General features: G+C 34.8%; 1 protein-coding gene across 3 annotated transcripts in view; it reads right to left on the bottom strand.

Annotated features, from left to right (window-relative positions):
• The window catches only part of LOC129790465 (protein amalgam), a 55938-nt gene that overhangs the window by 36056 nt on the left and 5104 nt on the right, over positions 1–14778 (bottom strand). For 2 of the 3 annotated variants that reach the window (XM_055827954.1, XM_055827952.1), the window contains exon 2: positions 13656–13932. The gene's annotated coding sequence lies outside the window, so the exon portion shown is untranslated. Of the gene's footprint in view, positions 1–13655; positions 13933–14003; positions 14175–14778 lie in introns of those variants that run through there. The other variant, XM_055827953.1, reaches the window with a different exon arrangement.

A 14778-nucleotide genomic window follows, 5' to 3' on the forward strand; every position in this document is an offset into this window, starting at 1 on the left:
GGTGGCAGGTCCTCAGAATTTTTGCCTACACTTTTGTACACATCGAGGACTCTCCACCACCTACCACGCTTAGCCATCACGCTTTTTTCTGCTATATATGCCATGTTTTTGTATACATACCTACATATTGTATGTAGGTATTTTTTTTTGTTTTTCGAATCCCATTTCCATTTTAGAGAGAAAACCACGATGAACAAGAACCACTATACCATACTACTACACACAATCGATTATGCAACGTCAACCCACTAACCGTGCAACAAATTCTGATTTACCCACAATCCCGTTTATGCAAACCACGGGATCACAGTGAATGTTCAGAAATTTAAAATGCAATGTTGTGGATTGAAAGTGAAAATGGGTTACCTACAATGAAAATGTTTAAAAAATTGTGGCTGTATGTATTTCTGGACCCTTCATTTTATTAAGGACAACCATTAACGAACTTAAGGATATAAAAAAGAAAGGAGTAATGCGGAGTATTTGTCTATGCTGCTTTTTATGCGACAACGTAAAAACTTTCAATGTTATTTTTCTTAAGTCTGACATATTTTTTTTTAGTAAGCAAACAACAACAAAAAACTTTGGTATTAATCCTGGAAAAACACGAGTTGGGGCACTCCTTGTAAAATATCTACTATGTACACCTAAGTCCTTTTATTCGTATCCCTTATACATGTTTTAAGAACCAAAGTATAGAAAAAGTATGAAATATAAAATCCTAATATTTCTTTATAAATTAAAATATCTAAATAATATAAAAATAAAACTTAGGGAGCAATTTTGGACAAAATAAAATATATTTTGTCTTTTGTGAAGTCTACAAAAGACATTTTATGAAGAGCAATTTTAAATAAAATATCTTTTGGGAGACTTTTGATATATTTTGTCGCCTTTTGTGACGTGTTTTTCTTTCGAGTGGAGAGTTTATAGATGGAAAAAATAAGAAGAAGATAACATTCCTATTAGGTTATGTTTACGATTGGGGCAATTGAACAATATGAAATGAATCAATTTTTAGGGAAAATCAAGTCAAGCATGCGTGTCGTCTATTAGGTACCCCAAGGATGTTGGGAAGACCAAAAAACCATCTGACTTTTAGCTCATCAGTTCGATTTTCATTACACCAAGAAAATGTTAATGAGTCACTCTAATATGATTGTTTTACATGAATTGATTGACTCATATTTATTGAATTAATTAGCCCTACATATTTCGTTTTTGCACATAAAAACTCGCATTGGGAACATAGGGAAGGGATCTCTGACCCAAAATCCTGATTATATAGGGTTAGAATTTGTCAGCGATCTCCCAAATTTTTGCCGGAAAGACACAGAAATTCTTCATAACATTTTTACCCAACACCGCGAAAAGAGAAAATGGACACAGCTAAATTGGCTAAACATATCATTCCACAAATTCCATTTGCACAAAGCTTCACAATTAACCGAAATTGCATTATTATCCATTGCTATTTCGAGAAACATGATAGAAAACTCTAAAAAATGCAACGCGTAAACACCGCAGTTTGACAAAAGATTTTGATTTTATAAAAGCACCTCGACGAGATGCTTGTAAAACACAAAATATTTCTTGTGTAATGTATAAATTATTTTGTGCAAAATTACAAATCTCCTATAAAAATCTTTTGTGGAGACGTTCTCACAAGATTGTCAAAAGATTGACACAAAAAATCTTTTGTCTTTTGTCTAAAATTGCATTAAACGTCAAAATATTTCAGTTTTTCAAAATATTTCACCTTTTATTGTACCTAAAATTGCAAAAATTTCTTTTGTGGAGAGATTGACAAAAGTTTTAGAGAAATATTTTGTGCAAAATTACGTTTAATGTCAAAATATTTTGTATTTTCAAAATATTTTGTCTTTTATTTTGTCCAAAATTGCTCCCTTAAATCTCAATTATAAAATTCCCAAAAATCCAATGATTGGAATTAAAAATTTAAACGTCAACAGATTGAAACTCTGTGTTTGGTGGATCCCTAAAACGAGCTGTTAAAAATTAATTAACCTTTCCAAATGTTCAATGCAGAAGTCACCAAGGGAAAGTTGTTGAATGGGGACGACCCTACATGAACAAAAAAAATTAATGGTCCCCCGTTTATTGCATGGCCCCTAAAAATTTTCTAGACAATTAAATTTAACTGCACTTTTCCATCAAAAAATTTAAACCACTGGCTGAGCTATGTTCGCCTGACTTTCCGCATTAGAATGAAGGCGCTGATGCACTGGTAAGGGGTGGTGGATAAAAGCCATTCACCTGTGCAATATGTGTCTCTCAGTACAGGTACTGAAATCACCCGTAGCCCCTTACCTACGTGTTATGTACTACATACGCGAGAGACTGGTGGGTTCACTGCTATTCTGTGGTGCTGCCACTGTCCATTTGCTTTAAATTGCGCTTTAAGTGCAAAATTTTTTGAAAGAGCATTACGGTGAAGGGGGGTCGCATTTACTGGGGCGCAACGTCAAGAAGTCAGCACAGGAGCGCGGTACACGGAAGGTATATATAGTACGAGGAGGAGAGAGAGAGAGCGAGCGAGAGGAACGTCATAGGATAATTCGATTATCAAGGCGGTTGCGCTTCTACGGTGGAATTTCTCTTGTAATTTAAAATCGTATCACTCTCCTGGGTCAAATTTCTTCTCAATGAAGTCTCTGAGCGACATCAACGAGTCCATAGAACCTCAGTTGGTGTACACTAAAATCACAAAAGCACCATCCAGCACTCATTCATTCAGAAAGGCGGAAAGCGTAAAAGAAAAGCACATAAAAGTGGAAAATGACTTGGTCGTTAAGCGTTTAAGTTAGTGACAAGCACCCATTTCCTCTTCCCATCCTTACGATCCCCTGTATTTTTCTGACATTCTTCCTGCATTTAACGCCGGCCAATTCATAAACAGAATGTTGTGTCTGGCGTACACCAATTTATCGGAGGGCTTGTAACTCTGTGAACGGGGAAAAAGGGGGGCTTTCAATTGGCGACCACCAAAAGGAATTGCTTAAGAGACTTAAATGGATTGAGAGATATAAAAGAAAAGATGATTCTTTCAGTAGTTATATCAGACACACAAGGAAAAAGCAAAGAAAACTCTTTCACAACGTCGTCTTGAAATGCTAACCTTTATGTATATAGAATAGAATGTTACCCAATTGTCTCACCACCTCAGTGCCCCTTATTCCTGAACCTCTCTAACCCATTCTGTTCTACCCATATCTCCATGAAACCCAAGAAGTCACGACGTCGTGACGCTATGGGGCGCACATGAGGTGGAAATACATAGGGGAGTGGTAAAACTTGTTCTCGCGTCAATGTCATTATGCAATTTAATTTTTAAATAGATAAAGCTTCGGTTGGAAACGCTTTCAGCATCTCTGTCGTCTGGCACACTAAATATTCCCCATATCTCTCTGCTACAAGCATACGAAATTGTTCCTAGTGGGAAAGCTACAGTGCACACAGGGGAAAAACGAGCTACTTCCCGCATTGAAAGCTTATTGTTGCGATCTGCAGATTTTATCGTCATTATCCTTCAGTATTCACTTCTTCTTACACCAAACCTAAATAAGATTCTTCACAAGGATTGAAGAAAAATTTGTGGAAATGGCGTCCCACTGTGAATAATATACAAATCCTAAACAAATTACCTCTTATCTCAATTTTAAATAATACATAATAGCAATATACGTAACATCTAAAATCTCATGTCTTAGAAAACCTATGTTTTGTGGTGAAAATAGAGATAGGTATGGGAAAATCAGATTACTGCACGCACAGTCTATGAAGAAAATATTATATTGGCCAGAGGATAACCCATTCGATAAAATCGATTTGATCGAGAACAAAACGTCTGATTTGGGTCATTCTATTCTAAGATTTGACTATCTGAGCATTCCGATCATATGTAGCTTAATCAGAGATTTATTAAAGCGGTTAAGCTATATTATAAACATAGTTATACAATGTTCTTCAAAATATTTTCAAAAATATTGAATTTTCATAAATCCAATATTTCCAATATTAAATCCTTATTGTCGTTACCAAATTTTTAATTTTCTAATTTAAAAATAACGCAGGTTGGTATTGTAGGTGCGTTAATGTAAATTAAACTCAAAACTTTATAAATAATGCAAAAGTCGAATGAATTAAGCTTAAGGAATAATTTAAGAATTTTTTGAACGAAATTTCAAGAATTTACTTTCTTAGACAGAATTAAAATTTTCAAAAAAAATTCCAGGAAATATCTGGATTGCAATACAATAGATGTATAGTGAATATATCAACTTTAAATTTCCCTTTTTTGCCACTTAAGCCGATCAATTTTGGGCGTTTTTCCTTTTAAGCAGGACACTTGTATCGGAAAAAGTGACTAACCGAAAACAACACACTTTACAATCCTCAACCATCTTCCAACCGTTCAGTCGTGCCTCCATCAATATTGGAACTTGTGATACTGATGCTATTGTACCACTCTCTTATGTGTGCTTATTTATGTTGATCGGATGGAAAAATTCTATTGCTGTACGACTTGGGGTCGGTATGTGGGGGTTAAGGGTGACATAGAGGAAAAAAAAAGGATTTCAAAACGATTCCACTTGGCGTCTCCTTTTTATTTTCTCTCTCCTTTCACTTCCTCAATCTTTCTCGAATGCGGTGATGCTTCTCACAGATTTTTTTTCTATCGACGATGACACAAGTCAGAGGGTGGTGGTTTATTCCGAGGTGGGGTGCGTTGAATGTGAAAAGACGAGTCAAAGGGTTTGACAAAATAAGAAGAAAATGCGGGGGAGGGTAAGAGAGCGAGTGGGAAAAGTGTGCATGTGTGATATACAAAACGAAAGTGAAACTAAGTAGCTTATCGTCAATTTGGAGTGCTTTCCTTTGATGAAAAGAGTGGAAATACCCAAAGAGGTTCTCGGAGGCATTTGGGGGTGTGAGATATATAGGGGAGGTACACATAAAAGATAAACATGCAAATAAAAAGGAAAGGGGTACAAAATTGATTGTGACAATGGGGTTGACGTGGTGCCATTTGGAAAACCTTTGAATTATTGAAACTCTCACCGCACAAGCATTTGTCGAGAGATTGGTATACATATAATGCCTTTTGGGTCAACCCCCACAATTCAGTGGATTTCATTTTGGCCGAAGCTTTGATTGCTTTGCTTTCACCCCCTCCCACCCCGTCTCCCAGAGCACTCTCACTCTGTCTCCATTATTCACTGTGAAAATCTTTCAATTGTGGTTTGGGGCTTCTGGTAGGTGGTTGTGTGACTTGATTAGATATTAAACTGACCAAAATCTATTGTCTTGTTTTTGTGGGTGGGTTTGAGTGCTGAAACTTTGTCCGAGAGCTGCCACTTTATCCGAACAAGTGTGAGAGATTGCGGGAAATTGGGTATCTCCCAGGGTCCTGTGGGGTTTGTATCTTTCTGGTTCTCTCATATAGCATCCTATCAGACAACTTAACTAAAATCTCACTGACACAGTACAAATTCTCATTGTTGCAGGGGAGAAGGTGACTTTCTACCCAAGTTTTCCTAACATAATCGAAGCACATGAGAATCATCGTCAGTACCTCCCCCTCAGCAGCCTCCGCACAATGTATGTATGTACGTATACCCAGTGCGGTGACCCTTCTCAATTTAACCCAATCACACCATCCCATCGAACCAACCACCCGGGTACTCTCTCTCTCTCTTCTATGTCGGGGCCACCATTTCATGGATATTGGGTTTTGGGGGTGTTCAATTGGGGTGGTCCCGGATTGGGCGCATAAACACAATATAATGTATTTAAGTGAATGGATTTTATACCCACACTTTGAACCATGTGATAAATTCTTGAACGATTCTCAACAGCCGGCGATAGTCTTCTCACATATAAGGGTGCCCCCTCTCGTGTCGAATGGGGTGGTCCCGGGGTACGTGTGTGAGCTTTTCAATATTAAAACTTCTAGTTTCCAATGTCGACATTTTTGGTGTCGGGAAATTGAATGGAGAAAATGGTGTGGGGGAGGGGAGACAAGAAGGATGGCGTGAAAAACTTTTTGCTTTCGACATGGAGTTTAATTTACATTTTTTGCACACCCACCTCCCCTTCTGAATTCCACCACTGCTCCTATAACCTCCCTTCCATCACTATCTTATATACCATCCACCCCCTCCTCCAACATTTTCCTTACTTTCCTTCTCCCACCAATGACAAGATATATTCATTGACAAGGGAATGTTGGAAATGCAAACGCCTTACACGGTCGCATTAATTACGTTAGCTAGGGTATAGGTTGCTTTTAGGAATTTCATGCATCTTGTATATGATGAGAAAATTTAAATCTCTGCAAAAATATTAGTTTATGCAAAATCGAGTAGTAATTGTAAAGTTTTTTCTGCTTTAAAATTTTGCTAAATTTTTGAGAAATTAATAAAATCCAAAAAGATTTTTTTTATTAGGATTATAGTAACTAGTTAATTTTTATGGTAAATGCGTAATTTTTATTTAAGAATCGCATGTAGTATGTAGATATATAATAAAGTGACACAAATGAAATAATAAACAAACTAAAGCAGCAAAACTAAGAATATAGTTTTATTTGTTTTATTCGTCTGTATCGCATTGCACATATTTGGTAGTTAAATAAGTTTCGAGTTTGTGAATTATATATTATTCTACGGCTTCTACTGCGTATTTTAATCGTGTAAAAAATCACAATGAAATCATTTTTAAATTTAATTCTGGAGTGTTTATTTTTAATTCCCAATAAATTACGAGAAGAGGGAGGGAAATTAAAAAATATCCCTAAATTATAATGTTTTTAGCTTGAAAGCTTTTGCATACTACAAGATAAATATCTACTAGGATACCTAATATATATAAAATTTATTTGAACATCTCACAATCTCTCCTAGACCATGTTCTTTTGCTAACACTTATACCTATAAGTACATATGACTTCTAGGCCGTTTTTCAGTGTTTCATGAGTAGGTACATAGTAATAGCGCAAAGAGGAAATATTTGTCGTATGCCACGGAACTTGGCGACAAAGTTGTACGTGCCCATAGTGTGGGTTGGGATGACAATGAACAAATGTTCACTAGAACTTTAATTAGGATAAATGGTATTTGAATAATTTTCTAATTAAATTGAATGCAATATCCTAGAGGGAGATGAGATGGGAGCTTTTTCATCAAATAGTTTAGGATGCCACGCCGGGAACTTTGATGGAGATTATACATTTTCTGGTCGTGGAATGTTTAATGATAAAAAAAAGAAACTCCACACCATGTCTCATGTAAATTCACCTTGTCGACAAAAACTTGCCTGCGACACTCGCTATTTTATCTCATACCACAACATCCCAGGCACTTTATATCGGATAAATGATGTTGCACAAATTGAATTCAGGCACATTAATTGGAACACAGCGTGAATTGCTCTGTCATAGGCGAGGTTAGGGGTGGAGTATTGAAATTTCATAATTACAACCATTTGTGTGGATTTGGTTTTTTTATTCTCTCCATATTGTACATTTAACTCCTTTTCTGTGTGGAATTGCGGGTGATCATGCAAAACGATGTTTCCACAGAACAATTGTGTGATAAAAAATAGTAACATTTAATAACCATAAAAGTGCTCAAGAATTAAAATTTTATTTAAATAAAGCTTCTCACTTCTCAGACCTAAAAAAATAAATATTTTTAGGATTCCTATTTAACTAAATATCGTTTAATAATTATGATCAAAATTCTAAACGAAAATTTTGATATTTTATAAAGCTAATTCATCAGAGACTTTCATTAGGAAATTGAATAAGATTTTAAATTTTAAATTATATATTAATTTTTAAAGGATGTGCCATTAAAAATAAAGATTTCCTAGAAAGAAAACCTATTCAATTACTACTACTTTCCAGCACATACCTGTTTGCGCAGTTTTAAATGCACATAATAGGTAGTGAAAAGTATGTGTGATAAAACCACCTCAGCAAGAGCTTTTCTACATTTCTCCTGTGCACTCTCTCATATTTCCATTTAAGCCGAAGAATTTTCCAACCTCATAGAGGCGTATAAACACCCTATGAACATATTAATCAGAAACACATGACATTTATTACAATTTTGCATGGTTTGCATATTCAGATAATAATTTGTCTTGCCTCAGTGTGTATGGGAGCTTAATTCCGTTTCCTACAGCTCCACAATCATATTTTAGGGCTGTGAGTGCTTGAGGGTGGGCGATAAGTGTAAAAAATTCAATGGTTAATCTACGAAAATTTCATCCCTGCACCATACATACATTTGTGATATCATACAATTTTCCCTCCATTTGCACATCTCACCAGCCCCAATATGAGTGTTAATATTAATAAATACTATCGTATATTTCAGTTCCGCATGATAAAGTGTAGCATAGAATAAGGAACAAACTCCCGTATGACTTCAATCATCTTCAACGTGTGCTTTAAATGGATTATGAAGCACATTTATGTGTTGTAGTTTAGTAACAATCATCATAAAGAATACAATAAAATTATTAAAATTTTATTATCTTCCATTCTCGGTTAGGATCTTCTGCATGTGGCTTATAATACATACATTTGCTTGTGCTGATGGTGTACTCGTAGCATATAAATCTTATACACATAAATTCATTCAAGGATGAGAATTGAGGATACACGGGAAGGTGAAGATGCCTCTTACAAAATTCTACCAAATGATTCTTTTGCTGAGAATTTATGGCTGTTATCTTTTCAATTAAAAAGCCAAAAGCTGGTAAGAAATTTGTGAATATTTTGTGAATTAAGAAAGATACATAAAACTTTTTTTTTATTAGGTTCTCACATTTTTTACCAAAGTCTAATAAAATCAATAATATACGTTTCAAAATAAATATAGCTTTCTATATTTTTTTAACATCCAACAATACAATATAAATGATCTGGTATGACATATAATTTCCTCGATATTCAAGTTGAAAGTTCTTGCAATATTCGATGCTGTTTGACAATTGTTGTCTCTTTTGCTATTATTTACTTTTTTACCAAATCATTTGCAATGGCATTTTGTGAGAGGAAATAAACGCAAGAAGAAACTTCACATTTTACCAAGAGTTTGTATAGGTAGTACATACCTATATTATATCATGATTTTCCCTGCTTTTGTATAAATAGGTACAAGTAAAAAATAAATTTAATTCTTCAAAATGATTTCATTTCCCAGACAACCGTGATAAGATGATAGATGGTAGGTACTCACATACTTTTTTTCATCTATGTATTTCCTAAATAATATATTGATTGCACTTTCTGCAAAGAAAATGCCATCACCCTTTCGGTAAATACGTTGTCGTCAAAAGTCGCAAGTTACCCCCTTCTTTTGCACTAACTTTTAACTACTTTTCGACTTTACATCAACTTGTCGCCAGAGCATTTTCCTTGTTTTAACGACAACGCGAATTTCGGGGCGTCATGGAAAATCAAGTGACACGTGTCTCTTAACCGGGGAAAATTCTGCCGCAAATAGGAATTGGATGCCTCTTGCGGAAGTTTCCGCTGACTGCTATCTTGGTGCAAAAATATTTTGTCGATTTTGGTGCTCACACCAGTTTGATGATTCACTGATGCCTAGACAATATTTAACATGACATGACAGTACATCCAATTTACACCGTTTTACACGAATCATATGTGTCCGATTAAATCAATGGGTATCTATACACAGTATACTATATAATCACAAAACTCTTGCACTCAATTCCCATCACCGTCATTTTCTTCCCAAAGCTACTTTATTTATTCTCACTGATCATTAACAACTTGTGACAGAGCTTTTAGTATTACATATGCATGGGTATAGGTATAGATCTTACTCCCTGTCTTGTTCGGAAAACAGAATTTTCCTTATTTTTCGTCCTTCAAAATTTTAAACTTCAATCTCAATTTTTCGCGGATTCTCTTCTACCTATACGGTAAGAACAATTTTCCAATGTCTTTGGAAAATTCGATAAAAAAAAATTAAAAAAAAATATATATTAACAAAGTAGTATCAAAAGATGTCCTTTAGCCGTTAGACACAGAACCTATAAAAATCAACCAATGTTGAAACAAAGACTTAAATATTTTCAATACAATAATTGTTCAAGCAATTATTCGCTTTCTCCTCTTTCACAGCTTCAGTCTGTGCAAGACTAAAGAACATTTCAATACCCTCAGTAGGTATAGTTCCTATAATAATACAATTCTATCGCAGGCGATGAGAAAGAGATGTGGCAGCGAACTGAAGAGTAAATTAATATATTGTACAGAAGGATATTTGTACGAAGTGTGCTGTATCAGTGACTACCTCACCACTGAGAAGCGTTAATTATTTGACTATGCTCTTGTTTTGTTGCTTCCACATACCATTCGTTCCCACTTTCATGCACTTCGGTTGTGGTAGGTACCTTCCTTCACCCTTGTCCCAATATAGGCTTCGACATAAAAACCTATTTCCAATACTTCATTCATCCGCATTTCCGTTCTAAATGACACAACAGAGAGCCCTCTCTGGGGGTAGGCGAGCGCAAAAGTGGAAATTCCATATACAGCAGAATGTTGTATACAATTTATTGTTCTGCAGTCCTTGTGTGTGGTCAACTAGGTATAGTAGGTTTGCATGTGTACATAGCACTATTTTGTGGTGCGGGATTCCTCTGCCTTTCGCACCAAATGTGGTCCAGGATGGATGAAGTGAGACACCAAAAATGATTTCAAAAGAGAACCAGGAATGATCATCCCTTTTGCTGTGGGGATACCAACAAAGTGGGCAAAAATTGGAGCTTGAATGCATTTTCATGGGAATCCATATTACACATAAGGCACCAAAAAAAAGTTCCGCAATAGTGGTGAAAGGATCCACCACTCATTTCCCTTCCTATGTGGGCTTTTTTGTCAATCCCATAAGAGCTTTAACTATCCATATTTAGGATACGAATCAAAAGCCATCCTTGGTTTTTATATAATTCAAAATATTTCATAATGTAGATATATAGGAACACTATGTACTTATATAATGTATTGTGCATTGAGAGATTAATTTAAATAATCTTCTGAATTGATACTATTTACAATGGTACCTAAATGTGTTGAATATTAATAAAAAATCACAGTTTTCTACCAAATTTTAATCGGATCTAGAAGAGTTGTTAAATATATTTCAAATATTCAAGTTTAATTCAAATCATTCCAACTTTGATTCAAATAGTATTTTTATGTATAAACATAATATAGGTAGGTATATATACCTACCTATCTCTGTAGATTTTACTTGAAAGTTTTGGAAGTTAACCCGAAGAAGGTTTAGCATAAGAAAGCATGTAAACATTTTGTAGATTTTTTTTTATCAATTATCCTCCCATCTGAAGTGATTTTATGCACGCCAGAAGCAAACTTAAAAATTCTAAGGAAGCAATTGAATTTTCCACATTACTCCAAAATCCGAACCGCTCGTCCTCCCCCCCTGCTTCAATATACGCCCGCAGAACCCAGTCTCACAGGGCCCTCGTTTGACTTTCAATTCAATTTAAATTATTTTCGTGCGAATAGACATGTCGTCGAAATATGTGCCACCCTTCCTCAGCAGCCCAGGATACTAGCTTGGCTAAATTCACCCAAAAACCACCCCCTGACTGCACTTTCACAGACAGAGATAGGAAGCATGTTTTACCATCAAACTGTCTATCTCGCATGTTTAATAGTCAACTCCATGCCATTTATATGGCATCGGAAGTTTTTGTGGTTCGATTTTCAATTTTCACCGTTTTCGTCATCGTTTGAATTTCTGCAAATCACTCAAAAATTTCCACACCTAATCACCACACCACCTTTTGGCTGTGTAATTCGCCATGCCAAATCTATCACACTTAATACAATTCCACGAAACTTTAATCATTTTTGTTTTTATTTGAAAAAATTGTTTTTTTTTTCGTGAATTATACAAAAATTATTTTATTGGTGTGAATTAGCAAATATGTATAGGAAATCAGGATTATAATAACATCCTTAAAATAAAATTCAAATTTAGGGGAGACCGGGGTAAAAATAGTCAATTTGCGTAAATCCTTATCTGCAGGATTCCCCAAGGGCAAAAAAATTTCCTCGATAGGTCATTCTTATAGGAAATTTCCTGGCCTACAACTTTGTCTCAGACCACTTTTCTCTATCTCCACGGGAAATATGAGTTTTCGAGCTTTTCCTAAACCCTTCCGCTTCTGACTATTTTTAAACGCGGCGGGTAAATATAGTCACCAGTAGGCTAAATAAAGTCGGTCGAATTTTCCGACATTTCCAAAGATTTTCCACCTGAGAGATTGATAGTAGTTGATAGCTAAACTTCTCACCTTTTGATCCGCGACAAGGAATTTCACTTTTATACGCACTAAAACAGAGAATTTTGCGATTTTCTCAAACACGCCATTTTACAACAAATGAATAGAAAATATGCCAAAAATTTCGATCTCCCATATGATTTACATGGGATGACTAGATCTACCCCAAGGGGTATGTTTTGATTCAAAAAATTGTAGAGAAAAATCATTAAAAGTTATTGAAAAATACACCTTGGCAATGTTTTCTGTAGTAACCCAGCTAGTGAGAAAAATTATCAGATTGGAAAATTGCTGAAGGAAAACTTCGGAAAACGCGTTTTTCTCAATACGCAAAAGTTTGGGAAATGGGCCAAAAATCTATTTTCATTTTTAACTCCTAAAGTACTAATCGGATAACCTCCAAATTACTGTCAAAAATTATAGGTTGGTAAGGCTTTGCACCCTAATTTTTTCCGATTTTTCCGATTTATATTTTGGGAGAAATTGACATTTGAAAATTCCAAAATGACTATTTTTACCCCGGTCTCCCCTATATTTTAAATTTCAATATGATTTTTTATGATAGTTTAGCATAAAATAAACTAATTGACAAAATAGATTTTTCGGAAAATCGAACTGGAACATAGAATGAGTTGTTACATAGAATTTGTGATATGGCAAACGGAAGAGTTAACGAATTACTATGTTTGTATGTATATATATAGTCTAATAGCAATTTATAAATCAATTCAATTTTCAACCATGTGGATGTGACTCCTGACTCTCATCCACAAAATGCTGCCTAATGCCGTATAATTTATCTCCACATTTTGCAATAATCATTTTGTATCATAAAATAATTTAAGTTGGTATACACAATCTAATTTTGAAATTTAGCATTTTTGGGTTACTGTGCAATGTGCAAATATGTAATAATTTTTACTATCGCATTTTCTGTACATACATAGGTAGGTACATTTATTGACCATAACTGCATTTTCTATATAGTCAATTTTGCTTTGTTAACTTTGAGTGCATAAATATTAAATAAAAATTTTATTTTAATTATAGTAGAACAAGTTCAGTTTAAGGAAGAGTTTTAGAACATCTTGTGCAAAATTTTAAGAAAATTGGTTAAAAATTGACTTTTCTAGACCATTTTTAAGTCAAATTGCGAAAATTTAAAGAAATTCATGGGTAAATCTGGGTCAAATTCATTGAAAATAAATTTCTTATAAACAAAAGCACAAATAAATAATTCTTTAATTTTTTAAATTGAAAATTAATTTACTTACCCTAAAAAACACGATATAACTGCACCAATTTTCAGCAAATGATGATTGTCGTGTTGTTTGCCTTTACTTCTTTTTGTCGTCTTGGCCACTGTTATATGAGCATTTTTGGGATTTTTCCAGCTTCTTTGCCCTGCACGTTCTCTCCTCAATACAATATTGAGGCTTCTGGCGTTTCCATCGCCATATGGTGCATTGTAGCTGTATTTTCTATCTTCTTTTTTTTTTTAACTTGGATCCACCACCCAGTCTTTCCAATAAATTGCCGGAAATTCGCACTCTGTTTAAGGAAAAGAAGCACATTTGATCGTGAACTTCAGAAAGGAAGCATTCTATCTCATGCTTCCTCACTGAAGAATTTTTGCCAAGATTTTTCTTTCTCTTTCAATTCTATTTTGGACTAAATCTCCACACTCTGTGGGCGATATGTGTAGTTCTGAATTACCAAGAGATTTTTTTGTTGGTTGTATATCCAGAGGAGTTATAAGAAGGGAAAAGAGCACAATCACAATCAAATGGCTAAGAGTGTTGTGTTTTTATCTGATACAATCAGTATTGTGAAACATTAGCACACACTCCTTGGCAATTTTCCCACACACAACTTTTCCTAACTCATCCACCCACCAAAAGCCAAATGATAATTATTAATTGTTCACCCCTTGATTGCTATTTGCTATTTTGACCATGAAATGATTACTTTTGTGCTGTGATTACATGCTTCAGGGGAGCCATCATACTAAATAGGGAATAGTATAGATAATATGAGGAAGTTCTTGCGAACTCATGATGCATCGCGGATGTAACTATATATATGTTATCAATCGACTGTACATAATGTCGTGATAATTGTATGTATGAATGTATATAAACTCTAAAGGTATTTTGGGTATTTTGAAAAGAAATCTACGTTTAGCTTCAGAGATTATTTACTAAAAAATTTTACTACTAATAGGAGAGGTTTGTTACCCCCGATGACGGCCAGCTACCTATAGGTTCTAGACCGTCAAATTGGCGATAGAATAGAAGAGAGAATTATAGAGCGAAGGAAAACACATAGGCGGTAAAAGAGAAAGAAAGAAAAAGGAGTTGCTGAATAGATAGTCGGAAGAAATGAGGAAAGTACATC

The sequence above is a fragment of the Lutzomyia longipalpis genome, chromosome 2, assembly GCF_024334085.1.
Source record: "Lutzomyia longipalpis isolate SR_M1_2022 chromosome 2, ASM2433408v1".
Taxonomy (NCBI): domain Eukaryota; kingdom Metazoa; phylum Arthropoda; class Insecta; order Diptera; family Psychodidae; genus Lutzomyia; species Lutzomyia longipalpis.